The sequence below is a fragment of the Cryptotermes secundus genome, unplaced genomic scaffold (genome assembly GCF_002891405.2).
Source record: "Cryptotermes secundus unplaced genomic scaffold, Csec_1.0 scaffold654, whole genome shotgun sequence".
Taxonomy (NCBI): domain Eukaryota; kingdom Metazoa; phylum Arthropoda; class Insecta; order Blattodea; family Kalotermitidae; genus Cryptotermes; species Cryptotermes secundus.
In genome coordinates, this window is record NW_019727402.1 from 952,989 (window position 1) to 980,166 (window position 27,178).

At 41.5% G+C, this 27,178-nt stretch overlaps 1 protein-coding gene across 21 annotated transcripts in view; it reads left to right on the plus strand.

The window, feature by feature from the left end:
- Positions 1–691: 691 nt before the first annotated feature.
- Positions 692–27,178, plus strand: part of LOC111864711 (sodium channel protein para) — a 289,515-nt gene continuing 263,028 nt past the window's right edge. For all 21 annotated transcript variants that reach the window (XM_033751552.1, XM_033751551.1, XM_033751554.1 and 18 more), the window contains exon 1: positions 692–877. The gene's annotated coding sequence lies outside the window, so the exon portion shown is untranslated. The remainder of the gene's footprint in view (positions 878–27,178) is intronic.

Here is a 27,178-nt window from a genome sequence, read left to right on the forward strand (position 1 = left end):
AAGTGTAGTGCGCAGTCCAAGAACCGTAGCAGATTACCCTCTGCCATCTGGGAGCTCCAAGTATCTGTAAATGAATATACAATGTAATAATCATAAATCCATATGCTAATCGCTACATCAAATTCACATTCTAAATAAAACAAAACGGCAGCAAAGGAAAGGTGACATAAGTGTTGTTTAAAACATTTTGAGTCAAAATTTCCGGCATTTGTCTTCACAGTGGTGACACATTCAGCCCTCAGTTTTGCGTGTAACAGCACCAACAAGTAATAAAACTTTTTTTTTCCCCCAGTGTTTTGCATTGGCAGTGGGAGGGGGGGTAAAAGTGAAGTTTTCCCCGCACGTATTCAATCAAGCACCACCTCATGAAGAAGTATGTGGAAGTGGAGGTATAGTTCCACCATTCTTGACCTCAGCACGAGATCGGGTAAGATCAGTAGCTAGTGCCTGCAAGCTAAATAGACCGAGTCATTATACCACATACTGAAGCGCCCTTTTGTCGGACTCGTCATACCTATGACAAGTGTAACATTGTATTGTTTAAATTATTGCTAGTGAAATGCGTGTAGACTTCTTCGGGAATATTCGCGAGATATCGTACCGAATTGATCGGCGTTTTTAGTTTCCTATTTGTGCACTGCATGACGTAGAGCGCTGCGGCAAACAGTTGTGATGCAGGTTGCAGCAGAGACAGCGAATTGAACTGTAGAACGGGAAGGTGCGATTGTTAAATTTGTGTTATTTTATTAAATAGTTCTTTGTTACTGTTATTTTTTTGTAATCAGTTTGTTATACGTAATGTGGTTGGCTGGAGACGATGACAACATGATCATACGCGAGTGACGTTTCGATCCTGCACTCCCTTCGATTTGTGTTGGTGAGTTACATTTCGATTTCTGCTGACCTTTGCGTCCTGCTGGAAATCCTATTCGCCTCATATTTTAGTGCCTTTGATCTCGTATAAATGTGCCTAATGATAGTTGTTCGAACGGCATTGTGCCTTCTACGTTATGCTTTTGCTTGATTATTGCTCAGGTTGCTTTCAGCTGCATTAACGCACACAGTTAATATGCAGTTTATAATTCAAGAAGTACCGCTACTACTACAGTATATTTATATGTGTAGAATATTTTGTTCGCTGTTCATTTGTACTTTGATGGAGGATTGTATATTACGGCGTTTGCTGGTTATAAGCAAGCGGTGGTGTGGGTTTTTGTACTTTCCATGTTAAACAGTAACCTATGTGCGAGGTCTGAAAATTAAATAATAAGACTGCTCACAATTAATACTGCATTAAATTTTATTCTGAACTGCAGTGGTCTCGTCAGAGTAGATCCCTTCTTAAGCCGTGCATATTTGTGCATTCCAGCTCAGTTTCCAACAGTTTAGACATTTGCAAAAGTCTTTCTCCTGTAGGTTGTTTAGAACGGCCGTCGTAACCTGACTCATCCACGGTTTCAAAATGTATTCCTTGATAAGATGCTTCATCGTAGGGAAGAGCAAGAAGCGCGGAACAAGATCTGATGGGTGGATTCCAGGACCACGATCGATTTTTTCATCAAAATCTCCGTGACTGAAAGCGCTATGTGTGAGGGTACGTAGTCATGATCCAGGATCAACTTGTCGGAGAAAAGTCTTGGATCACACGATGAATCCGCTGTGCCCTAATGTTCCAAAACTTGGAGCTAATACTTCTGGTTGACAATCCAACCAATTGGGACAAACTTTATTTACCGTTAAAGAAACAGATCAACACTGTCTTGACTGTCGATTTCTGACACCCTCTCTTTATCGGGGAGAGCCGAGTCTGGAGATTTCCACTTCATGATCTGCCGCGTTGTCTGTGGGTTATACTCAAAATCCCTCCCTCAACTTCATCCACAGTAGTGACTCTGTTCAGCCTTTCGTCATTCTCCTCGATCTATTGCAAAAGATCCGCTCAAATTTTCTCTTCCGCTGTAATTGGTCGTTAGTGAGGGTCTTGGGCAACACCATCACACGAATTATTTTATTCCAAAACATTCCGTCAAAATCAGTCGTTATAGTCTCGTTCTTGATATTCAGTTCTGCAGCCATCCCCACAGTAAGATACCGGTAATTCCTCGTCAGAGTTCTTATTTTTTCCACGTTTTCATCCGATGATGGCGGACGTCCATGCTAACTGCCAAGCTCATCTTCGTCCCCTTCTTTCGGAGATTCATTTACACAACTCAGAAAACGTGCTTTTGACATAACCTTTTCTTCGTGCACTTGCTTTAACATGACAAAGGTTTCGTTTTCTCTCTCTCTCTCTCTGTTTTCACAGTTTGAACAGAAATTTCATGTTGAGCATTTGATCAAAGTACTCGTATATCACCCATTTTCATGACGAGCTATCCATACACTACTTAAGTTAAAGCGCAACAGATCCGCACTCGCTAGACTTGTCAAGATGAATGTAATACTGTGTAGAATTCACACATGCAGCTATACATGGCAGCACGCGCCTTCAGCCACAGAGCCACTCACGCTTCACGTTGCTGCCAGTCTCGTTATCTAATTGTCAGACCTCGCAACAGCAAAACATCATCCCGTCTAGACCACGCTATTTCTCCCTGATGTTTCATTTCAGACAAAAAAGAAGTTCGTTTTAGAGAGACTAGAATAGAGTTATTTTCTGTTTAGAAACTTAGAACAGGAGTGTCAAAGAAATCCCGTTTCCCAAAAGTTGCAATGTGGAAACAACTACTTATCTCTTGGTGAGCTTCATTTGAAAACAGTAACTGATTTTATTTCTGCTCCAGTAAAGATGCAAAGGGTGCCCAAACACTAATACGATCACACTTCAAAATATTTTAAATGTATGTCTTATAGAAAACTTTCATTCTATAAGGAAACCGAGAAGCCGTTTTGTGCAATTCTTGAAGAAACTTCTGTGAAGACTCAGGTGTAAAAAGACCAGAGTTTATATTCGATTATGACGCAAATTAATATAAATCTTTATTCGTTTTAAGAGAAATTGGTAGTGTATTCTTCGAGTATTTATAAATATTGTAGCCTTTGCTACGATTTCTTGTTTGTGAAATTAAAAAAACAAAGCGTTTTAGTGCGGGAATTCATTTGTGTTTTGAAGGCCACTAGGAATAAACTTTGTGAATCCAAGATTCTAGAAGCTTTAATCGTAAGTATTCATCAGTTATATCGGAGTAGAAGGGAACGAATAAGTTGTAAAAGTGTTCCTTATTCTGATGATGGGGGATCGTGATTTGTTCACTAAGTAAAATTGTTCGAAAGGTTGCTGTAGAACTGAAAACACAAAAAGAAACCTTAAGTTCATATAGAAAAAGATAGTTGTTAAAGTGAACTCATTATACTGTATTTAAATTTTAATCTTTTTGACTACAAGAAGTATTATTATGAGCATGAAAAAAATAGTTAAGTAAAAGCTTACAAAATGTTTATGGAAAAAAACGTTACTTCAAATTACAGTTTTCATGGTTATAAAAATGTAAAGAAATAATTAGGTGCTTAAAAATTTTTATATTTAAATAAAAGTAATTATCTTTATGCCTCATTCATCGTCACAATTTGGGCATGAAACCTGCCCGTAGAAATTAAAATGTATGTCAACACATCCTTGCGTTAGACTCATGACGTTCATGACACACATTTCAGTCTCGTATTAGCAACCCTGACCCTGTATATCGCACAAAAGGAGCTGTCCCCTTTCCTTCATCGGTGATCCTAGGCACTCTGTCAGGATCTTGAAGCGAATTCACCTCTTTTCTTACGTAACGGTCGAACATCCACATTTGCTCTGGATTTTTTATCTTTTATACAGTGTCATAACTTCACTCACTTTGACTATTTTTTCCTTTGCAAAGCACCATTGGTAGAATCCCTTGACCCAGTGTGTATTCGCAAACAGAAATATTGACACTTGGAGCGTGCTTTCATGCATTTTTGTAGATGTTTTCGGGTTTTATAAAAACCCATTCTTCCTTGGTAGGTTACAGTTTGTTGAAGTTATCTTTTACTGTAACAGGATTTAGTTTAATTACTTCTCCTTGGTTTATTATCTGAGTTTTTCTTTTTTGGCGTGTCTAGTTGCCCTCTGGCCGATCACAGTAGCCGCGCGGTCTGAGGCATGAACTGTCTTCTCCCTCATAAACACTGTATTCGTGGGGTCGAATCCCACCCGAGGCGTGGATGTCCGTGTACGTTTATTCTGTGTGTAGGTAGCTGTTTTGCGACTGGCTGATCCCCAGTCCAAGAGGTCCTATCGACTGTTTATAGGATTAAGAAACTGAAAAAGCGATCAGTGTCCGAAAAAGCTGTAGAGCCATAGAGAAAGGAAGAAAGAAATTATCATTAAGGGTTAGACGATAGCGGTATTCTTATAGTAGAGACTCAAGTTACCCTATCCTGAGCCAGACGAATCCAATCCAACCCTCATACTCTGTTTAAGACCTATTTTAATACTCGTCGTATCTATTTCTAACTTTCCTAAATGTCTTTTTTTTTCTGGGAAAAGTTCTCTGTACATTTCTCATCTTCAGCGAGGGTGCTGCTTGTTCCGCTCATGTCCAGTTTCTTCCACGCATTTCTGTTTCGTCACACTGATTCAGATGCTATGCTTTCTATGTGGTTGAAAATATGTAATTAAATAGACAAAAAATTAGCCAGTCATGACCTTAACAGATTTTGAACTCTGTTCCCCTTGTTGGGGACATGTGTGTTCGTCACAGTACCGAATGCCTGCCCACTCACTAAACACTCAGATGTCAGACACCCAGGCTGTTCTAGAAACTACCACTGGACCACACGGCAGTTGCTAGATTGAATATTTTGCTCTGAAAATCGAATCGAACTGAACTGCCTTTGTAGAGCCCTTGAGCCTGGCGAACATTTTCCGATACCGTCTGTGGGCCCGTCTCTCTAGACATGATGTTCAGATTTCTGTCCAGTAGGGTTCGATTTGTTGGGGTAGTGGGAGGGTAGATCTTCACTTCACTGTTCCTTCTCATCCCTGGTTTGGTGGTATGATTTTATGTCCATATTGGGGATACTGCAGTATCGACCAATCTGTTTATTCTGAAAATGAAGAAAGCAGTCTTCCGGGATGTGGCACCGTGTAGATTTGGTGTTAACCGACGTTTCGGAGGAACGTATCGCCTCCATCTTCAGGGTAGAAGGGAAAATAAGAAATCCGCAAGCGAAGAGACCGTGAGAACCGGCACAAGCAGACTGGAGGCGATACGTTCCTCCGAAACGTCGGTTAATATCACATCTACACGGTGCCACATCCCAGAAGACTGCTTTCTTCATAGTCACCTCCGTGAAAACCTCAGATCTTATATACTGAAAATGTTTGCCCAGAATCCGATAGCTGGATCAGATTTAACCGATCTGATGGTTAAACTCACAGTTTGCTGTGTTTTAAACGTGCTTATATTGTGAGCGCTTGGAATTGCATAATTCGTATCTCTCCGAACATAGAATACTGCTGGGTTATTTAGTTTATAGCTCGTAGACGGATCGAATTCCGAAATGTCTTTCCCGATAGAAGTTTCGTTGTTTCACCGATTTCTTATAATTTGTCGAGAGAAAGCATAGTTGTTTCATCATCATCATCATCATCATCATCATCATCGTCGCCGAAAACAGCCCTCTTTGAGAAATATCTTTCCTTAGAAGATTCTGCCAGATTTGGTTTTCACTTCTTTGGATTTTGCAACATTATTTTTTTACAGAGCAAGGTCATCAGCCTTGCTTCCAACCCCCATCCTGGAGGAGCAGGTCTCTGTACTTATGTCCCCCGGTGACAGTGTGGCCCAGTTATACCCCCAGAAAACGGGTTCCCTTTTCGTCGCCTTCTGCGACTCGCTGGACTACGGTGGAAGTACTGAAACCCGCCTCCACACGGAGCGTTCCGTATTCAGCTGATATTAGTTTATAATCATATTTACGCTAAGGATAATATGGACAGGACCTGGAGTTATGATAGAGATGAGAAACGAATACATAATTTTATTCGGGACTCCTGAAGAACGGATGCCACTTGGGAAAAAGCCATAGTTTGAAGGACAATATTAACATCAGTATTAAATAGGTGTGATATTACCGTGTGGGCTGGATTATTGTAGCTCAGGATACTGTCGATTTGGGAAGGGATCATGAAAGATGGGCAGTTTGTTTATTAGCTCAAGAAGGACTGCGCCTTATAGAGTTAAGGCCCGTTGTACTTAATATTCTCTTCAGTATTTTCAAAGCATAACAAGTCAAAAAAGCCCCCGAGACAGCCTGTAATAAGCCTTCCATTTTAAAAAATATTTTGTACGCTATAAGTTGTTATTCTTCAGAATTAATATTACTGGCTCTTACCGTCATCGTCATCATCATCATCACTACTGTTCTTTTTTTAGTGTGTGGTGCTTTCGGTCTTTGCTCACTCGGTCGCTTGTTCGAATGCCTCAAGACATGACGTTATGCTGGATACTCGTTCCTCCCTAATTAAACTTACCATTGTCATTACTTCCACACTTTCGAGGTTATGTCGTGGAGCTGCTTCCACCATGCCAATAAAAATAGTTCGGGCTAATAAACAGAGAACAATGGCTGACACATAAGCCTCTAAAGAGGATGGAAAATGACCTTATCCCTAAACGGATTCCGAAGAGAAGACGAGATATACGTGTAGGTAGACCCAGAAAACGTTGGACTGAGGCCGGAACAAGCTGTTGGCTTAGCCGTGAAGTGAACGAATGTTAGTAAACCTTATGATTAGTTACACAAATGGAAAGTGATCGACTGGTTCATTGCCTGATGGTGTCAATTATTATTATTAACATTAATATTATTATTACGTACTATTAACTAGGTAGGTTCAACAGAAATTACAGGAGAGTCTCGGATGCTTTGAACTTCTAAGTGCCACTACAAAACCAACTTGTTTAGTCATTCAAGAAGAATTTTGAGAGTTTTTTTAAGAGGATGAAATTAATAATAACGACCGCATAAAGAGAAGCAAAATATGAGGTGTCTGGGAGGGTAGGAAGGGAGAAGGGAGCAGACAGTACACATTCGGCAGTTGCGAGATATTCGTTATAAAACTAGAAATGAGAGCCCATGAAAAATACGTATTAGGTTTACATTCATTGAGAGTTACCATGGAAACTCAGTGGGTTGCCGAGAGAGATGCGAACATCTCCCGGATATTGTGCGTATAGCAGATGGTAAGAAATTAGGCTCTCAATTCTTGCAGGCGTTTCCCCGTATAATGCTAGTCTGACTAGGAATTATATAGAAGGGTAATAAAATATATGTAAATCATAGTTACAACAGAAATTAAATAAAATTTCCCCATTCATATGTACTTGTAGGAATTATTACAACACAGTAATGTCCGATATTTTCCACTAACTACGCAGAGTTTCGATAGGAAATGCTGTAGGAAAGAGACCACTAGGAGACCTAAATGGTAAGGAAATATTAAAATTAATAGGATGAATCAAGGGCTGGATTAATCTGGCTTAGGATAGAAACCCTTTGCGGACCGTTGTGAACACGGTAATGGACCTTCGAAATCCATAACATGGTGAGAATTTCTTGATTCAAGAAGGACTGCTACATGGCCTTAGTTATTTTATATACATTTGTGGCAGCTGTCGACATCAATATCGTAGCTGTTTGAATACTGCATGACTTCGGGTTTCGGGAATTCGCTTTACCAGTGTTTCGGTAAACACTGCAGTTATCCTCAGAGTTCTTGTCTTTGAGGGTTTCGAAACCCGTTCTATATAGCAGTGGACGGTGAGAGGGAGGTTAGGTCATGACTGAAGGAACGGAAGAACGGGATTGTATCCAATACGGAGCCGAACTAAGGCCGTGAATCTTTGTGCGTATAACCTCCATTCTCGACTCAGATCACTTATATTTGAATTCCCTATATATGTACGGCCGATCACAGTGGCTGCGCGATCTAAGGCATGAACTGTTTTCGTCCGCTTGAACACTGGGGTCGTGGGTTCGAATCCCACTCAAGGCATGGATGTTTGTCTACGTTTATTCTGTGTTTTTGTTATCATGTGCAGGTAGCGGCCTTGCGATGGGCTGATCCCCCGTCTAAAGAGTCCTACCGTCTGTGTAAAAAAAAAAAAGGATTACGAAACTAAAGTGAAAAGAAACATTTCACGGATAGCCTATGCTGCACATGGAGCAACAGGAATATAAATGGATGAATATATATGTACGAAAGATAAATTACCCACAAAATATTTTTCAATGTTATTTCACTGACAAATATAACCACTTTTATCCTGGCTGCACGATAAATATTATTAAAAGCCTTATGCCGTGAGAAACAAAATTAAATTTTGAGGTTATCTCTGTACAGAGATCAAGAATTCAATTCGTAAGAGTTCTGTGTCTTGTTGACGGTATCCTAGAATATTATAAACAAAGAGACAAAATATGGTGTCTCTTAGACCAGAAGAAGAAAATATATTCAGCAAAATAATGTAAGCGGTCTGGAGACAGGAACTGACTGTGTCGATTGGGCCATCTGAGTAGGTCTTTTACCTGAGGACGGAGGCAGAGTTCAGTCTCCGAAACGTTTTTAAATTAGAGAAAAGACGATGGATAATGTCCAAAAATCGGTAGCTGTATGGAGGTCTGTTAATCATGACCAGGGCCCGGATTTTGATGACCTGAAAATGTTTAAAAAAAATGACATAAAATGACCGAAAAAATCCAGAAAGATGACCTAAAATATGACCCAAAAATGTAATATGCCGGGCCCGGATTTTTATGACCGGAAAATATAAAAAAATTACCTATAAAATGACCGAAAAATCCAGAAAAATGACCTAAAGGAGAAAAGAAAGAACACTTCGCTTCCATGTTATTCACATTTAAGAAAACATATGAAGAAAATGTCCCTAAAATGGCCAAGAATGACAAGAAATACCCTTAAAAGTCCAAAAATTTACCAAAAAATTACCCCCAAAATGAAACAATGACCTTAAACCTAAAAATGTCAAAAAATGACAAAAAAAATACCTATAAAATTTACATTTCTGTAACCAGCAGCTCATATCCGAGATTTATATATTTAAGAGCATCGCATTAGGATACAAGGAAGAAAAGATGACATGTCATCAAAATCCGGGCCCTGAATGACATTCCCATTCTTTCCAGGGCATTAATACTAGTATGTATTTTTTCTGATTAAAACACGATGTTATGTGGACCGTTCCTTGAAACACAGCGATTCTATACTTCGTAGAATTATGACACAGTCATCTACGCATGTAAGTAGGAAATGGTGCCACGTTTCCTTACGTATACTACATCTCCCGTCTGACTCCATTTATCTCACCGATGCAGCTTGCAAGTGTCGCAACACAGTGACAGGTCCTATCAGTTGCGGAAGGGCAGTGTGACGCAGCTGGCACCACCAACAAATTGTCTCACAGAGTGGATAAGAAATAGGGATATTGTATCAAATTAATTTATTTCCCTGTAGGTAAAGGGATAATCAGCCGGTCACGGTAGCCGAGCGGTGTAAGGCGTGCACTGTCTTCGCTCTCTCGGAAGCCGGGATCGTGGGTTAGAATCCCACTCAGGGCATGGAGGTTTGTGTGCGTTTTTCTGTGTTTGTGTACAGGTAGAGGCTTTGCGACGAGCTGATCACCCTCCCAAAGAGTCCTACCGTATGTCTAAGATCTAGAAAACCCGAAGTGAACGGAGAAGTTCATGGAGGTAGGCCTAGACCCACTGGGGCTGTAGTGCCAAGGAAAAAAAAAAGGGATAATCAGCCGGTCATGGTAGCCGATTGGTCTTCGCTCGTTCGGAAGCCGGGATCGTGGGTTCCAATCCCACTCAGAGCATGGATGTTCAGTGTTTGTGTGTTTGTGTATGTTTTTCAGTGTTTGTGTACAAGTAGAGGCCTTGCGACCTGCTGATCACCCTTCCAAGGAGAGTATCATGAACTGTTAAATGGTTATGTTATTCTTCGATGTTACGGTGGTCTGTATCCAACCGATTGTATTTTGCTATTGATTTCGATAATTGTGCGGTATGTTACGTATTTGTGAGAAGTTACATTAATTTTTCGAATAATTTTAAATTATATTCTTCTCCGCGAGGCATTTCATTGAGGGAATGGAATCAGATTTGGTGCTTAATTGAAGTCTCAATAACTTACTGATTACAGCTCGTTACTTTACACTGTCAGTTCAGTGACAAGAGTGATGTTAGGTTGTGGGTCTGCTCGAGGTTTCAGTAGTTTAATGATGTACAATAATTTACATTCTGTTCTTCCCCTACCAATTCAGTAATGTTATAATATATGTTTATTAGATTGGTCTATTTTCCAATAGATTACAGTACATCCTTTTTGGGGGGAGTCGTTAGAGTGATAATAGGTTTGTTTCCTGAATTTGATTATATTATCACGTGTCCGGGGTTCCGTGTCAAATAATTGTGGATTCCGGATTAGACGAAACTGTTTATTGGATAACTCGTTTACATTTACAACTACAATCACATCCCATCATCTCTGATGTGACCTCTGATCTGGTCTTCTCTCTGATCTGCTCTCACTTCTCTCTCCGTTCCCAAATGCACTCTGTTTCATAACTGCTTGGTCTACCGACTAGGGGACACCGAGTCGAACAGTTAGTCCCTCCGTTGTCATAACAACGATCCATCCGTTACAGTGAGAATAAGTGTTTACCTCCGTTGTCATGGAAACGACACCTCTGTTGTGCAGGAAACATCCGTCTACGTTGCTTAGGAGACGTCTCTTTAGGAGTCGCTCCCTATGCAATGGATATCTCTATATGCGCTGCCTCGGAAACGTATTTTAACAGCCGTTGTCTAGCAGTGGACGCCTGCTCAGATATTCTGACTTTTAGGCTGCACGCCAAAATATATTTTAACGCTTTTTTCTTACAGGGCGTTTACGTATATGATATTAAGTTATGTGTTTTTAAAAGTTTAATAATTCATTATTGGGTCCGGTCTTTTCCGGAAGACAATTCAGTCTTTGTATAAGGTTACACTTATTTATTGATAACTTAAAATTCAGTTTACTGCAGGACATTTTAGTAATGACGTGATAAGGTCTTTCGTGTTTCTACAAAGGCATTTGAATGATCAAGCAATAATGTGTTTTTATTTTTCGGAGGCTTCAGAGGCGTATTAACCATTTTAGAGCGTTTCCTTCTTGGTTACGCATTTAAATTGAAGAATCATAATAGTATATACGTTCCTTTGATGTTTCACTATACATAGATGAATGGTGGCGTACTCTTCGACCTTGAAGATGGAGGCGGCGTGCTCCTCCGATACGTTAATTGAATTTCGACGGACCACACGGCGTTTTATCCTAGAAGAGAGGAATCTTCTTAGCACCCCCTTGAGAACCTCAAATCCTACAAACGGAAGATATACTCGTATGTGGTTCGTTAATTACGCAGTCTTGGTTGCTTTGCTTGAGGAAAATTCCGGGATAACAATTTCTGATATGGGGACATGACCAGACGCGTTATTTTTCTTTTGCAAACCTATTTTTTCACAGCATTGAATCAGTAGGTCTACTAATTAAAAAAATGCTTACAATAAAATTCATAAATAAAATATTTAATATTTTGATAGGGTTCATTTTCCGATACACTATCAATATAGAATCAAATGCAAGTTATATCTCGTTTATTGCATGAGGAGTCTGAGAGTCCCCNCAATTCTTTCGCTCTTACAAAACCGTCATCAGGAGGTATACCTATTAAAACGTCTGGGGTATAATTTCTAATTCTTAGGCCCAATACTGTTCTGAAAACTGGGGTGTGTCACCAAACCAGTAAGAACCTGATTTCCGTTTTGCAATGGGCGCGGTTGGACATGCAGTACTCGTAACACTGTCAGGTTTGCATTGGGCGAGGTCACATGTTTGCATGTACAACAGGGCTGAGAAAACATTTATTTTTCATGAACATTATTTACCGTGCTTCGAGAACTGAGGCATTCATAGGTTAATAATACGCTCAGGTGCAACTGTACATCTTAGTTGAGTGTGTAGCATTCCTGCTGCATATTCGGGAGGTTCCGGTTTCGAATCTCATCACGGATACCTTATATTCTAAGTTTCTAGCCGTTTCGAGTAGTAGTTGGTTGAGACATTATGCTACAAGCCGAAAATTCGCGGGTTCGAGTCATCATGAGGTTAATTTTTTTCAGTTTACCTAAATTATCCACCCGCACTATGGCCCTGGAGTCGACTCAGCCTCTAAAGGGCCACCGGCCCCCAAGACTGACAACCTTACCGCCATCTGTGAGCCGATTGTCTAGAGAAAATGTGGGAGCCTCGACGTCTCGCAAACCTATGGGTCTTCACGGCCTGCTACAGGGGTAGCTTTACGTGTTGTACCTTAGTATCCCGAATTAGACCAAAACCGCTTCCTTCTACATGGTTTGCGATTCATCAGTCACTGATCGTCAAATAATTGTACACTTGTAACCTGAGCTGCTGATAATGTTGTTAAAGAAACAAGTGTTTCATTTGTGGAGGTTGTGGAATAATTTCGAAAGAGATGAAAAGATGTTCGTGTACTGTGGTTAGATATGAGATTGGAAGAGGCGGTCATACCCTATTTGACGGTATTATTCCGGAATTTGTATGTAGAGACGGAGCGAGAATCCTTAACATTGCATTTAACATGGCCAAAATTCAGAATGTGAATTTCCCGATGAATCGTTTCCGTTAAGATCGATAAAGGTAGACTTTCGCGGCAATTGAAAACAGGTCTTACTGTATGAACCGATTACATTCAAGTTAACTTTTACATTAGAGCCTCAGTACCAGATACCGTAGATATACCATCGAGCAGTTAGCTACAGAGATGAAACTTGCCGAAAATTCAGTTCGCCGAAATGGAACAGCTCATAGATAAAGCCATGAGCTGGCATTTTTGAGTAACCCATTTTAATTCTGATAGGATACGAGTTACCTTTCCCATGGTTTCTGGTTATTATCCTAATCCTCCTCGGGGGAAATACACCACAATTGTTTCCTCTGCACGTGACCAAGCAGGAACAGGAGCTGGAACTTCCTGCTTCATTCGCCGTCTTTCTTAGAGTGTCCATGGTTCTCATCGATCTCCCCAAATGAATTCCGAAAATAGTAACTTCAAATTTAACGCCATTGTAAAAGCTATCTCTGTAAGAGACCGTGAAAGTCCATAGGGTTGTGAGACGTCGATGTTCCCACATTTTCTAGAGAGTCGGCTCACAGATGGCGGTGAGGTTGTCAGGCTTACGCGCCAGCCGCCCTTTACAGCCCAGGAATATTCCTGGTACTCATTTCTGTTAGAGGCTGAGTCGACCCCAAGGCCATAGTGTGACTGGAAGGATTAGATCAATTGAAAAATCCAATGACCTCATTGGGATTCAAACCCACGGCCTTCCGGCTTGTAGCAGTACCTCAGCAAGCTACGCTACAGCGTGCCCCTTGGACACGATTGTCTGTTTAAAAATTTATGACAGTTTTCTCACTTCGTTGAAACTGTGTAATGTAAGCGGTTGAAGTGGCGTCGTGAAATGAGATAGGAATCAGTCGTTCCTAATTCGGTGGTTACACTAGTCTTATATTGGAAGCGTTTGGCTCCACATAAACTCTCGGTAGGGTTTCGATAGTCAGTTCGGCGGACAGTGTACCAATCAATATCGGTGTCTAGAGCAGAAGGTGGGAAGATCATTTTTCATCGAGACTGCAGAGGTTGATTTATAGCCTTTGGATAGTATTTATGGACGTATTCGGTATGAAGTTGGAACAAGTCTGGGGTCTATATTAGGAATACCAACAGGAGAAATGTGATAGAATAAGGAACTTTGATTTTTTTATATTTATTTAAGGACCCTTTCTCATCAACATAGGTTCTGTAGGGTCTTATTAGAGGGTGATCCCGGATAATTAATTGTGAAAGAATATGGAAAGGAGCTTCAGGCCGAGACATGAAGTCCGACCTCCGAAATAAGGGAAAGGTTTACTTAACTTTTAGTCATGTCGTTTCCTAGACAGGAATAGAAAAACAGGTTACAGGTAACAGACCTCATGGAAATGAAGTTGTGATATTGCAATTCCACATAAAGGAGACCAATCGCAGTCACTATTTAGATAGAATAACATTTTTATATTTGAGGTTTCCATAGCAGTGGAGATTCATATTGTAGCGTGTAGACCCGTTGCTGGATAGTGTCACTAGTTAGTTAGTTAGTTATTAGAGAGGGTTTGTTACCCCATGCACTTAGAGCAGTATTGGTCCATTGTGCTTCCCTCTATGATATTCTACCAGTCTCTATACCCTACCGATATTGGTGCGTACCATCAGTCCCGACCGAGCCAGCGAGTACGCCTCTGTTGGCTTGGTGGTATCTATAATGCTTCCCCCATCTATCGGAGGCGTTAGAGACTACTGTTGGTCGGGAAATGTCCCGAATTTGGCTCAGTGACCTCCTTTGGAGATATGAGGTTCTTTTACGTGCCGTAAAGCTACGACACGGGACCCACGGCTTAAAGTCCCTCCCGGAGGACTTGTCCCCTGAATTTTTCCACCCTTAAAAATTCCACGACCTCCGCAGGGTTTTTGAACCCGCGTACCACAAGTCATGAGGTGGGAACGTTACCTCTAGACTACGGAGGCCGCTTAGTGTTACTAAATGACGCCAGTTGCTGCGGCAGCGGATTCATAATAAACGGTGTTATCCAATCCGTTTCTGGGCAACATTTCTGTAAACACGTTCCCACCGAAATGAACACTCACGCAACAATAGAAGAGCGGCGCTTTCTACGTGGTTCGTTCCGAGGAAATATCTTGAAGACTATTGGGTCTTCCGAGTCCGTAATCAGTTGATAGGCAGTTCTGCAAGGGACGTTGTGAAGATAGAACCTGATCACATGAGCTGAATAATCTCCCTGTTAGAAGCCATTGCTGGTGAACGGCTGGTGAAGACAAAGCAGGCTTGAAAAGGCTTATCGGGTGTTGTCGTGATTTGTGAATTGTGGAAATTAGCGATGGCGCTGTAATTGCTTGTAGCTCCGAGTCGTGTGTGTAAGTGATCGGTAAATCCATTCACCAATCCAAAACCCAGTCTATAGTCACCCCTAACACGTGACAATTTGCAGGTCTTCTGGGTGATGACGTTGTGTAGTCTGGTAACCAGTAGAGTGTTATGGGGGTAATACTGCTTACGTGGTTAAATGATACCCAGTAGGCAACAATATGAGTTAGAATTTGCTTAAATTTTTCTAATTATAATTTTCGATGACTTGATAATGATTTTAGCGTTGATAGTAGCAATAAAGTGGTCCCTTATCGATTGTACCTGCTTATACAACGTCACGAATGCGCTTGCCGGGTCGATCCCAGTCTGCTGTCGTGTGGAGGTAGCTGGTGGCTAGTTTATATGCCTTTGCACTGCTGATGAAAGCATTACCGTCACCAGGAAATAAAATTTGGCAATACGGTCCCACAAAGTCTCAGTGAACAGTGCAGCTGAGTTTTACATCAGTTCAAACATGTGTCGTTTATGTTTGTAGTAATCACGTGTAAATGCCTCACATATAGTTGAAAGGCTTGGTATAAGAACCGCTCATATGCAGGTACATAATTTTACAAAAGAAGAAAAAACGTTTAAATATTAATGCATGACGTTACTAAAATAAAACTTCCACGATGAAATCTTCAGCCTGTAGGTCTGTTAGCCGCAAGCTTCTCTTTCTTGCCCCCAGACAGCACAAATAAATAATCTGTTTCAGTGTGAAGATAATAATAATGTTAAAAAAATGGAATTCGATCCTGCGAGCCGTAGGAGGCGACGAAAAGGGAAGTCTCAAATCTGAGACAGTAAAATATGGTCGCGAGACCCAAGGGACTTGGACTCGAGAAAGACAGCGCTGACAAGCCCAGCAACATATACAAAAGCAGACCCGTCCTCTCGTCAGAGAGGGCGCTCCAAAAAAACAAGACCGTAACTGTCAAACAGTAAAAAACATCTGGTCATGTTCCCCAGGTGGGGCTCGACACCAAGACTTACTGACTGACTGACCGTCAGTCGCAATGTGACTTTGACTTATCCGGTGTGGAAGCAGTGTCGAATAACTCCACCGTAGTCCTGCAGGTCATAGGAGGCGACAAAAAGCGAACCCAGTGCCTCGGGTTAAAACGGGGCCACCATCTTCCAGGGGGATATAAATACGGGAACCTGGCCCTCCAGGTTTGGGAGTCTCGAATCTGAGACAGTAAAATATGGTCGTGAGTCCCGCGGGACTCGAACCTGAGAGTGACTATACTGGCGAGGACCAGCAGCAATTGTAAAAGACAGACCCATCCCTTCATCAGAGAGGGTGTTACATAAGGAATATAACCGCAAGTGTTCAGTTGGAAAAGAAAATTACTGGTCGTGAGTCTCAAGTGGCTTGTCGCCAAAACTAACTGATTGGCGGTGAACCGCCAATCGCAAAGTAACTTTGACTTTGACAATGAGTGAGTTGCATTAGCTAGCGGACAAAAACGTGAACACACTAGTTGAATGAAAACTTAATGTGTGCTCTAGTTATTTTTAAAGTTTGGAGATTAGCGATGGCGGCTTAGTTATGTGTAGTAACGAATTGTATAAATTGAGTCACCAGTCTAAGTCGCCTCTATAGTCACTCATAGTACACGTGAAGTTACATTGCTCATCTGTGTTGTGTAGGCCTGTATAGTTGAATGTAACAAGTGTGCACCTGCCTCTGATGGATCAATCCGTTAAGCATCCACTTCAGGTTTTGTGAATAGAACTGAAAGTCAGTCTCTTTCTCTCACAGGGTTTCAATGTGGAAGATACGCAAGGCTGTTATGAATATGCAGCTGTTCCATTCAGACTTCTCTGCGCATCACTAATCTCTTTGTTGAGGGAACGCATAGTGGCTAAAACTGTGTTACAGGAATTTCACAGGGCGACTTGTCTCAGCGGTAAGTCGTGTAAGAATACATAAATAATGTTGCGTATAGACCTGTTGCTAAGCGATAACTCTGTAAACAGCGGCAGTTGATAGGTAATGCCCGCAACATGCACGAACGCAGCAATAGAACAACGGTGTTATGCAAAGGTTCGGTAAACACGTTCTAGCGGAAACGAAACGCATACAACAGCACAGTTATAGTAGAAACGGTGATGTTTTCGATGTCGTCCGCGCCGTGTGGAGGCGGGATCAAATAACTCCACCGTAGCCCTGCTAGTCGTAGGAGGCGACGAAAAATGAACCCAATGACTGGGGGTATAACTTGGCCACCCTGTTCCTTGGGGATATAAATACGGGGACCTGGCCCTCCAGGTTGGGGGAGTCTCGAATCTAAGACAATAAAATGTGCTCATGAGTCCCGTGGGACTCAGACTTGAGAATGACTGCGTTGGCGAGGGCCAGCAACAATTGTAAACGACAGACCCATCCTCTCCTGAGAGACGATGTTACACAAGTATTATGACCGCAAATGTTCAGTTTGGACAGCAAATTACTGGTCGTGAGTCTCAAAGGATTTGTCGCCAAGACTAATCGATTGGCGGTAAACCGCCAGCCTTAAAGTTACTCTGACTCTAAATCTGACTCTGACTGACTTTGACGTTGACTTTGACCAGTTGTCAGTTGAAAGCCAGCCTGTGAAGAGAAGACTATGAAGTTGGTGTAAAATGGCCGCCAGCCTGGGAACCTGTTAGTTGAGGGTTGGCAGCTGTACGGGAGGCTGAGAAGAAAAGAGTCAGTTGCAAGTTTGCGGCTGCGAAAAGAAAACTCTATATGTGATATTTGAAGTGTGTAATACAGTAAGACTGTTATAGTTCTTGTGTTAAAATTCGTTGCCAGGAAACGGTTAGTGAAGGCTGTAAGGTACTGACGACACTAGTCCAAGTGTGTTAGTGATCTGTAAAGTGTAATTATAAATCGTGTGTTAACGTGGCCAATAAATCCAAGTTCCAATCAGTACCCCGTCTATAGTTACCCTTAAGTACGTGACGGTAATACAAAATACGAAACATCTGAGCAATGCTTTGGTGTCATGCAACCAATTTGGTGTGATAAAATACTTCGTGATGTAGGTCACCAATTTCAACCAACAAGGAACGTAAAAAGATTTTCTTTTTAATTATTTTACTGCACGTATCTCTCATAGGCGAAGGAGCTGAAATGAGCCACTTTTATTTGGAGACCAAAAACTTGATTTTAACAAGTTCCTGTAGAGTTCGTTACTAACTGAATGCCTTCGTAGAATAAATAGCCTTTGCTAGATCACAGATTGTGTAACTACGGCATGTCAGCTGCATCGGTTATATAAGGAATGATATAAGAGAACTGTCGCTTTCGGTGCATACAAGAAGACTGGATAGAAAATAGTCGTGGCATAAGACACTATCCATATATTGTACTGGATGAACTGAAAATCCGCGAAAACCCCCAAACAAGATAATCGGTATTCGGCCGAGATGCAGGCTGGGCGTCTTCCAGAGACAAGTCAGAAACATTACCACTTTATCCGCCTTGTTGGGTATACAACACTCTTGATTTCCCAGAGTTTTCGGAGATTTCTTATAAAACTAACTTCATGGAGCTGAGGCCTTTTTGAGAAGCCGACAGTTGTGTAGCTATTCGAGAAATTCCCAGCATTTTATTGAACCCGAAGGTTCTTTACCGTGTTCACACGAGCCCTCCATTAGTCCCTATCCTAGGCCAGATTGATTCAGTCCATACCTCCCCATCCTATCTCTCCAAGATCCGTTTTAATATTCTTACCCACCTACGTCTTGGTCTTCCTAGATGGCTTTCCAATCAATATCCTACACGCATTCCTCTTCGCCCCATTCATGCTACATTCACTGCCCATCTCATTCTCCTTGACTTAATCATTCTAATTATTCTACGTATTTTTCTCTTTTACATTTGCACCAACTGATCCCGTTTGAGTTCCTTGTGATAAGGGTTTGCGCTAATAAATATAACCCAATACATCAGATTACTTTGAATTGCTACATTTTTATATTTTAAAATAGGAACACGGTTACGAGCCCTATTAGTACTAAGAAAATTGCTTTATGAATATTAATTGTAGGAGAATTACCCGTTCATTGCCGGGGATATGATCGCTTACAACCGAACAGGTTGGTCTAGCGGCAACGATATAGTTTTTTAGTTCGGAGACACTCGCTTCGAAGCTCGGTCGGAACACAGGCAATACTGATTGAGGTTTTTAGTGGTCTTCTTCGGTCCTTCAGGCCAATTCCCGGACAGTACCTCGATTGGGTCATGGCTGATTCCTTCCAGACCCTTCCCAGCGTCATACTATCCGACGCTCTATAGTTTCGATACTGAAATACCAAGAAAAAGAAGGTGGCAGATTGCTTTCCTTGTCATAATCACATCATATTGTAATAGCTTAAACTCTAAGAAGGTACGCTCAAATTAAACTGAAATTTATATTCGTTATGTTCAAAATAGTGAGCGTGGGGACTCTAACCGTGCCCAGAAACTATGCCCCAATTCTTGCACTTCGCTTTAACAGCCGTGCCTGTCGTGTATATTGAAAGGAATACGCAGTAAATATCAAAATGTCATTGGGTGTTCCCTATGAAGCACACTTATTTCATATAACATGAATTAAATTATTTTCCCGAACATCCAGGCCAGTGAGCTTTACTTAGGCCTTGGGTAAGTTCCGTGTGGAGTTAAAGTTGTCCCCGTGCTTAACTAACTAAGCACTATGCCATGAAGACGTAGGCCGCTCTACCCCCGAGAAAGAGCCCCCGGTACCAATTGGATAGGAGGCTGGGTGTGCCACAGAGTCGGACTGGAGTACGTGACATGGAGGCCATCGACTTGGTTTATCCTCCCTGTTTGCTGACTCCCTCCACAGGATTATGAATTGGGTATTGATCTGTGAACATGAAATACGTATGCGTATGTATGCTTGAAATCCCATTAATCCATAAAATAATTTATCGAAACTTACTTGGGTCACGCGGTAGCATAGTTAGTCGAGGCACTATGCTACAAGCCGGAAGGTCGCGGGCTCGAATCCCGATGAGGTGGATTTTTTCAATTTACCCAATCCTTGTAGCCGCACTATGGCCCTGGGATCGACTCAGCCTCTAACAGAAATGAGTACCAGGAATCTTCCTGGAGGGTAAAAGGCTGATAACCTCACCGCCGTCTGTGAGTCGATTGTCTAGAAAATGTGGTAGCCTCAACATCTCACAACCCTGTGGGCCTTCACGGCCTGTTACAGGGATACATTTTTATCGTAACTTACTTAGATACTGAATGCAGTTAAAATAAGAATTCTAGGCCCACAGGTAGACTATGGCGCTCCTTCTAGTAGCCTCTGCATGTTCTTTTGTGAGAGCTGTTGCATTTGTCAGATGTTACACGTTAAGTATGATAGGTATATTGTAATTTATTCCAAGTAAACGGAGTATTTCTTGACCCAAGTGGTCAGAAGAGGTGAGCTCATGTAGTGTAACCAGGACGGGCCAAGTAATTCCTTCTAAAACTGGGGTTTTATGTAAGTGGAGGAATGGGCCGCGCCATAGCTCAAGCGGCGGCCCGGGTTCGATCCCGGGTCTTTTCAAGTGGGATATGTGGTGGAAAAAGTGGAGCTGGAGTAGGTTTTCTCCGAGTACTTCGGTTTCCTCTGCCAATCTTCATTCCACAAATTGCTCCACAATCACCCTCGCCTATCATCTGGGGCTGGTACAATAGGGCAGAAGTGGCAGCAGTGCAAGGGATTTAGTCCCACCACACTAGCAATATTCCATATTCCGTATTGAGGGGGTGGGTTTCCCCATGCACTTAGACCGGTTAGTGGTCCATTGTGCGTCCCCCTTTAATTTCTACTGTCTCCATACCCTACCGGTACTGGTGCTTACTATCAGCCCCTCTCTGCCAGCGAGGTTCCAACCTCCTCTGGCAGTGGTATCTAATAGTTAGTCCCTTTCTGTCAGAGAGGTCCCCCCTCCTCTGGCAGTGGTACCTAATACTTCCCCCATCTACCGGAGGAATTGGAAACTACTTGGGCGGGAAAATGTTTGCCTAATTTTGCTCAGAGGTCTCCTAGAGACATGAGGTTCTTTTACGTGCCGTAAATCTACGACACGGGACCCACGGCTTAAAGTCCCTCCCGGAGGACTTGTTCCCTGAATTTTTCCGCCCTTAAAAATTCCACGACCTCCGCCGGGTTTGAACCCGCGTACCTTGAGTCATGAGGTGGGAACGTTACCCCTAGACTACGGAGGCCGCTACACTAGCAATAAAAAAAAAAGTAGAGGAATTGACTGAAGAATTGTCTGAAAACGTGAGAGAGAATTCTAATACGAATTATTTATTAGCTTTACTCGTTTAAGTACAGAAATTGAATCCAATTTGTAAGTTGAAATATCCGCTTTTCAATAAACTCATGCAAAAGAACGAAAGTGTTTTTGTTTTGGTACATTTTCCAGTAGAGGCATTAAAACACGGATCCGCATACGTTACGTATCCAGTAGTCTGTAACTGGAACACGGAACAAGCCTGACAGGGTGTCTACAATGAAGTAATATTAAATCCTTACTTTTTCTTTGTATGTAGACGCTGTATGAGCTGTAAACTTTTTGAGTTTGCACAGGATTGAAAGAAAGTTAGCAGGTGGGCTGTAGCGGTAACGCTTGTAATTTGTATTCGGGAAATGCCTGGTTCAAATCTCGGATGGAATACAAACTACCTTCGTAGAGATTTTTTGTTTTTATCCCCGGGCCATCCAGTCAAATGCGGCGTGATACCTTAAATTAGTCCGGGGCAGCTTATTTGAAGAGTCTTCCCAGTTCATTATTCACCATTATCACATCATTGGTCCCTGTCACTGAGAGGGTCGTTAAAATACAAAAACATTCATTATACATACGTAATATTAGATTTGAGGTTCCTACATACCATTAAATATATAAATATAAAGAATTTTGAAGAAATTGAGAACTGAGAAAAGGAAACAAGGAGAGGACTGAAGAAAATGCCAATAAGAGAAATAGAGAGGAAGAATAAAAACGGAATGAAAGGAAGAAATCAAGAAGCAGAAGAAGAAACAAAGAAAACGATAAAAGGAAAAGTAAAGGAATAATTATATGAATGGGGAGGGAAGATTGAGGCAGAAAGTTCTTCCGCAAAATTGGTACCTATTTACCAAACTACACGGCGTGACATCGCAGTAGATCAAATAACTTCAAGGACGATAAATAATCGACAGTATAATAAGTGATCCTTTTCTCGTGACTGGAATGTATTACCCTACTTTATTGGTATTACAGACATGGGAATTACTCAACTGATCTACAAGGTGACGCAATTTCCTGTTCATAAATGCGTGTTCAGCTAACAGATTGTGAGTAATTTGTCATGTAGTCGATCCATTTCCGCTGTTCACGTCGTGTCGGTCAGGCGTGGGTAGATGCGTCGGCAATTGTTAAGTGCAGTTAATTACAACATTACTGTATTGCATCCATGTTCTTGTTATTTCAGCACAGACTGTACGTATCCTTGTTCCTGTTCTCCATACCGGTACACACCGTGATGGCTAGAGTAGTATTTTTTTTATTGCTAGTGGGGTGGGACTAAGTGCCTTGTACTGCGGACACTTCTTGTCTACTGTACCAGCCCCAGATAATAGGTGAGGGTGATTGTGGAGGAATTGGTGGAATGAAGATTGGCAGGGGAAACCGAAGTACTCGGAGAAAACCTGCCCCAGCGCCACTTTGTCCACCACAAATCCCACTTGACCAGACCTGAGATCGAACCCGGGCCGCCGCGGTGGGAAGCCAGCGACTTATCACTTCGTCAGAACCCTTTAGAATCAAATCGTGAAAGAGGGTTTTCATTATCTCCAATCATATGCGGAAAAAGCAGGTTAAAATTAATCACAGTCATACCCTAAATTCTTACTCTCACTATTGATACTTCTCTTTCCTTCTTTGTCTACCTTATAGTACAGTTCAAGCATCCCAAATACACAACCAGACAGCCTAACAATGATAATGGAAACTCGAGTGGGTTAGCACAGCACTGTCGCTTTATATTCTCAGTCGACGTGGGTTGATTGCCTGCCGGGGAACGCCTAACCTGACTAGAGTTTAATTTGGGGATGCAGGAATAATATGTCACAACCTAAAATAAGCTACGAACGCTCCTTCTTAGTTCCCTGACTATTCATCTTTCCCATTTCACTTACCTCGTTCTACAAGACAGAACCTCGGTAGGTGACAAAATGACCGTGTAAAGAATGCGCAGGCTACATAGATAAGAAAGAACTGATTCTTGGTTTACTTTATCACACTTTTCAACCGCCCATAGGCAATGAATTATCGAAATATAGGGTTGTTATAAATTGTAAACTGATGATGAGTAAACTGGTAGCATGGGCCAAGTTAATATACTGCCATAGCATGTGTGTAGAAGGATCTGGAAGATCAAGGAAACCCACAAGCAGAATGGCCGGTCTCCGGTATGGTCTGCCCATTAACCTTTTAAAGCCCAGTAGTTACTCTAGGTACCACCTTCTTTAACATACTAATAGGAGAGAGTCAGTAAATATGTCACAATTGGACATAAAACGTAAAACATGTGATATCCGAGCATGGACAAAACACTTATTTCTCGCCATATCCTCCAGCAACATTGATACACTTGTCCCATCGCTTTACCAGTGCATCGAAACCCACAGCGTAGAAGTTTTTCGTCAGTTGTCTCAGTTATTTCCGCACCTGGTCGAGTATCATCTGCGACTTTCCAAAGTCTTTTGAAAGTATTTCTTGACCCAGCTGTGAGCTGCTTTACGCGACACACACTTCCTACAGTAAACACTTATTATCCTTTGCATTGAGTTCTTCTGCCCATAAGAAATGCACAACAGAACGCTGCTCTTCAGTACTATACTCAAGAACTGTCGCCATTTTGACTACTGAAACTAGCCTCTGAATATGCGCATGCGCGTCTGCTATCTAGACTGTCATGAAGCTGGATTGTGTTACTATGTAGTGATACATATAGAACAAATATTATATCCATTACAACTGACCTATTTACTGACTCTCCCTCGTAGCGTGTATTTTTGCCCACAATGCATTTTTCTTTTTTGCATGGTTCTCACAATAAATAGCGATTGTTTCCCTGAACAGCATTAACCGCTTGGGCTTTGTAGCGGAGACGTAACTTATTTCCTGTGAAGAGGTAGAAACAGAATATTTGTATACAATTGTGAAGAAATTCAGTCTTTAAAGAGTTAATGTTGTTAGGGAAATCTCCTTTTCTACTGTAAGCGATGCCAATGCTAATAGTACATATACTTGTTGTTTTCACAAGGAAGTCGGTTTTCCTGATGTATGCATTTCTTTGCAAAATCCCAATTATTAACCACTATTATTCGTGACACTAGTGGCTTTCGCATTAAGTTTTTGAGTGCTTGACCGTTACAGGCTTTTGTTTTGACAAATACGTAAACAAACGTTCTTATTCTTCATCTTATTATTATTATTATTATTATTTGCATGTCCAATAAAACAAAATGAATTACGTATATTATTATTATCCTCTGAAAATCTATACTATTCATTTCTTAATTAAATATTTATGTTTCATTACTCAATTCTTAATAACACTTAGTTTAATGATAATGAGTTTATTACTACTGCTAAAATTATCATTTATTTGTTTGTATGTTTACTTTCCTTCAATATTGTTTCTTGCAAGTACTTACATGTAATTTGTATTTGACTTTTAATAAGTTTGTCTATAATGTAATTACTTTCATCTGCACTGTGCTCTGTCTGTAATTGGCCTTGCGGCTGTTGACTCGGCACATAAATAATAAAGAATTGAATTGAATTATTATTATTGTCATCACCATCATCAGTTGCAGAAGAGATAACAGGCGGTTTGTGGAAAGGGAATAATGGGGCCCTACATTATTTGTAGGCCCCACTTTTCACTAAATAATTATACCTAGCATAAATGAGTGAAAAACGGTGAGATTTGAGGAGGCATGTAGCACTCATGGGTAGGTGAGAAATACGTGTAACACGTTAAGTGAAAAATCTTGAGGAAAGAGTTCCTTTGGGAGACCTAGGTAGAGATGGATGAATAAAATTCAAATGAAACTTAATGGAATAGATTCCGGATGTAGATTGGAATCATCTGGCTCATGATAGGGTCCTTTGCCGGCTTCTTGTGATCTCTTTAATCAACCTTTGGTTCGCGTAAAAGGCGGAGAACTGACTGCTGTCATCTCAAGAAGCACTGTGGTCTGTGGAGTTCATTAGTTATTGTATTAAACCTTCTTAGAGTTCTGTCTTGATGCTTGTTCGCTAGGATCGGAATGTACTAGGGAAACCAAGGGCAGGAAAAGTTGGTGGCCAAGTCACTGAACTGTCAAGCAACGGATTGAATGACATTGTCGAGTAAAAGCGCTACAAGAAATTACTTTCAAGGTGGAAATTTAATTCCCTTTCTAAGATCTAGCACGTGAGTGTACCGACGTGAAATCATTATTATATTGAAAGGCTTTTCCGTAGAAAACTCAAGTATATGCATCTATTCCACACAGAATGTGTTTCTGTTGAAGGGCGAAATCAATTTAGGCTCTAAAACAGCAGCGCTTCAGAAGACTAGAGACCTCGCAGTTTATCTTGTAAGTTCATAGATCTGCCGGAAGTATGGTGGAATCTGAGGAGCTTGTAACTTGAGTCTGAAGTTTTCAAGTCATGTAATCCATTCTACTTTCTATAATCCCAAACATGACTAGCCTGAGTTCGCCTAAGTATATCGCGTTGGCATTTTGCAGCAGGTGCATTAACTCGAAACAAAACTTCATATAATGAGTTCTTTCTTCTGGAACATAACGGATGCAGTCTGTTGAAATTCAACTGACGTGTCGTCTCCATCTTCAAGGTCGAAGAAAGAGTCGAACGAGAAACTAGCATGGAAAAGGGAGCAGAAACGTGTTGACCAGACAGATATTTATTTATTGTGTTATGAAGGTTTAATGCATTAAATAATACATCGAATATACGAAAGTTAGTTTGTACTTTGACTTAACTGTTGTCGTTGCATCGTTATGTAGTTTGAAGCTGCTGAAGGAAAGTAGGAGCCATCCTTCTCAAAACTTCTTGTTTAAAGCACACTGCAAAAAGTAAAGAAAAGTAAAGGTACTTCTGTAACAGGCCGTGGAGGCCCATAGGGTTGTGAGATGTTGAGGTTCCCACATTTTCTAGACAGTCGGCTCATATATAGCGGAAAGGTTGTCAGCCCTACGCGCCGACCGCCCTTTACCCCCAAGAATANCACAGGGCCATGGTGCGGCTGGAAGGACTAGGTAAATTGAAAATATCCATCTTATCGGGATTCGATCCCGCGACCTTCCGTCATGTAGCATAGTGCCTTAACCAACTACGCTACCGCGTGCCCCCTTAAAGTATATTATATGTTGGTAAAGTAAGGTAAGGTAAAATGTCCCCTGTCTGCGCTTAACTAATTAAGCACTACGCCATGAAGACGTTTGTGGGAGTAGATGTACAGAGCTATGTTTTCTTGACCTCGGCACTAGTTGAAGCTGAGTGGTCAGCTTCACGCTTCTAGCCCCCCCCCCACGGTACCTATTGTATATTATGCTGGGTGGGCCCCAGGGCCGGTCTGAACGAAATGGAGAAGTGAAAATTCATGTTCCCACCGGGACTCGAACCCCGAGCCGTAGTCATCCAGCCCGTAGCCAGTCGCTGTACTGACTACGCTATTCCGGCTGTCCCCATTGTATGTTGAGAACGAGAAAAAGATTAATGATTGCTATGTAGGAGAGGGGATACTCTCTATTAAATGAAGTGTTGTTTTAGTTTGTTTAAGGAGATGAACAGTTGGTTGGGCGATCCATCTCTGTCCATGTCTGTTTCCGCATGCCAAGTGAGTATGGTGTCGGTATCCTTGCAAACTGTACATCGCATCAAACTGCTACAAGTACAGAGCAAACATACAGCATCACAGGTTTTTTTTTGTTGCTAGTGGGGTGGGATTAAGTCCCTTGTACTGCGGCCACTTCTGGCCTATTGTACCAGCCCCAGATGATAGGTGTGGGTGATTGTGGAGCAATTGGTGGAATGA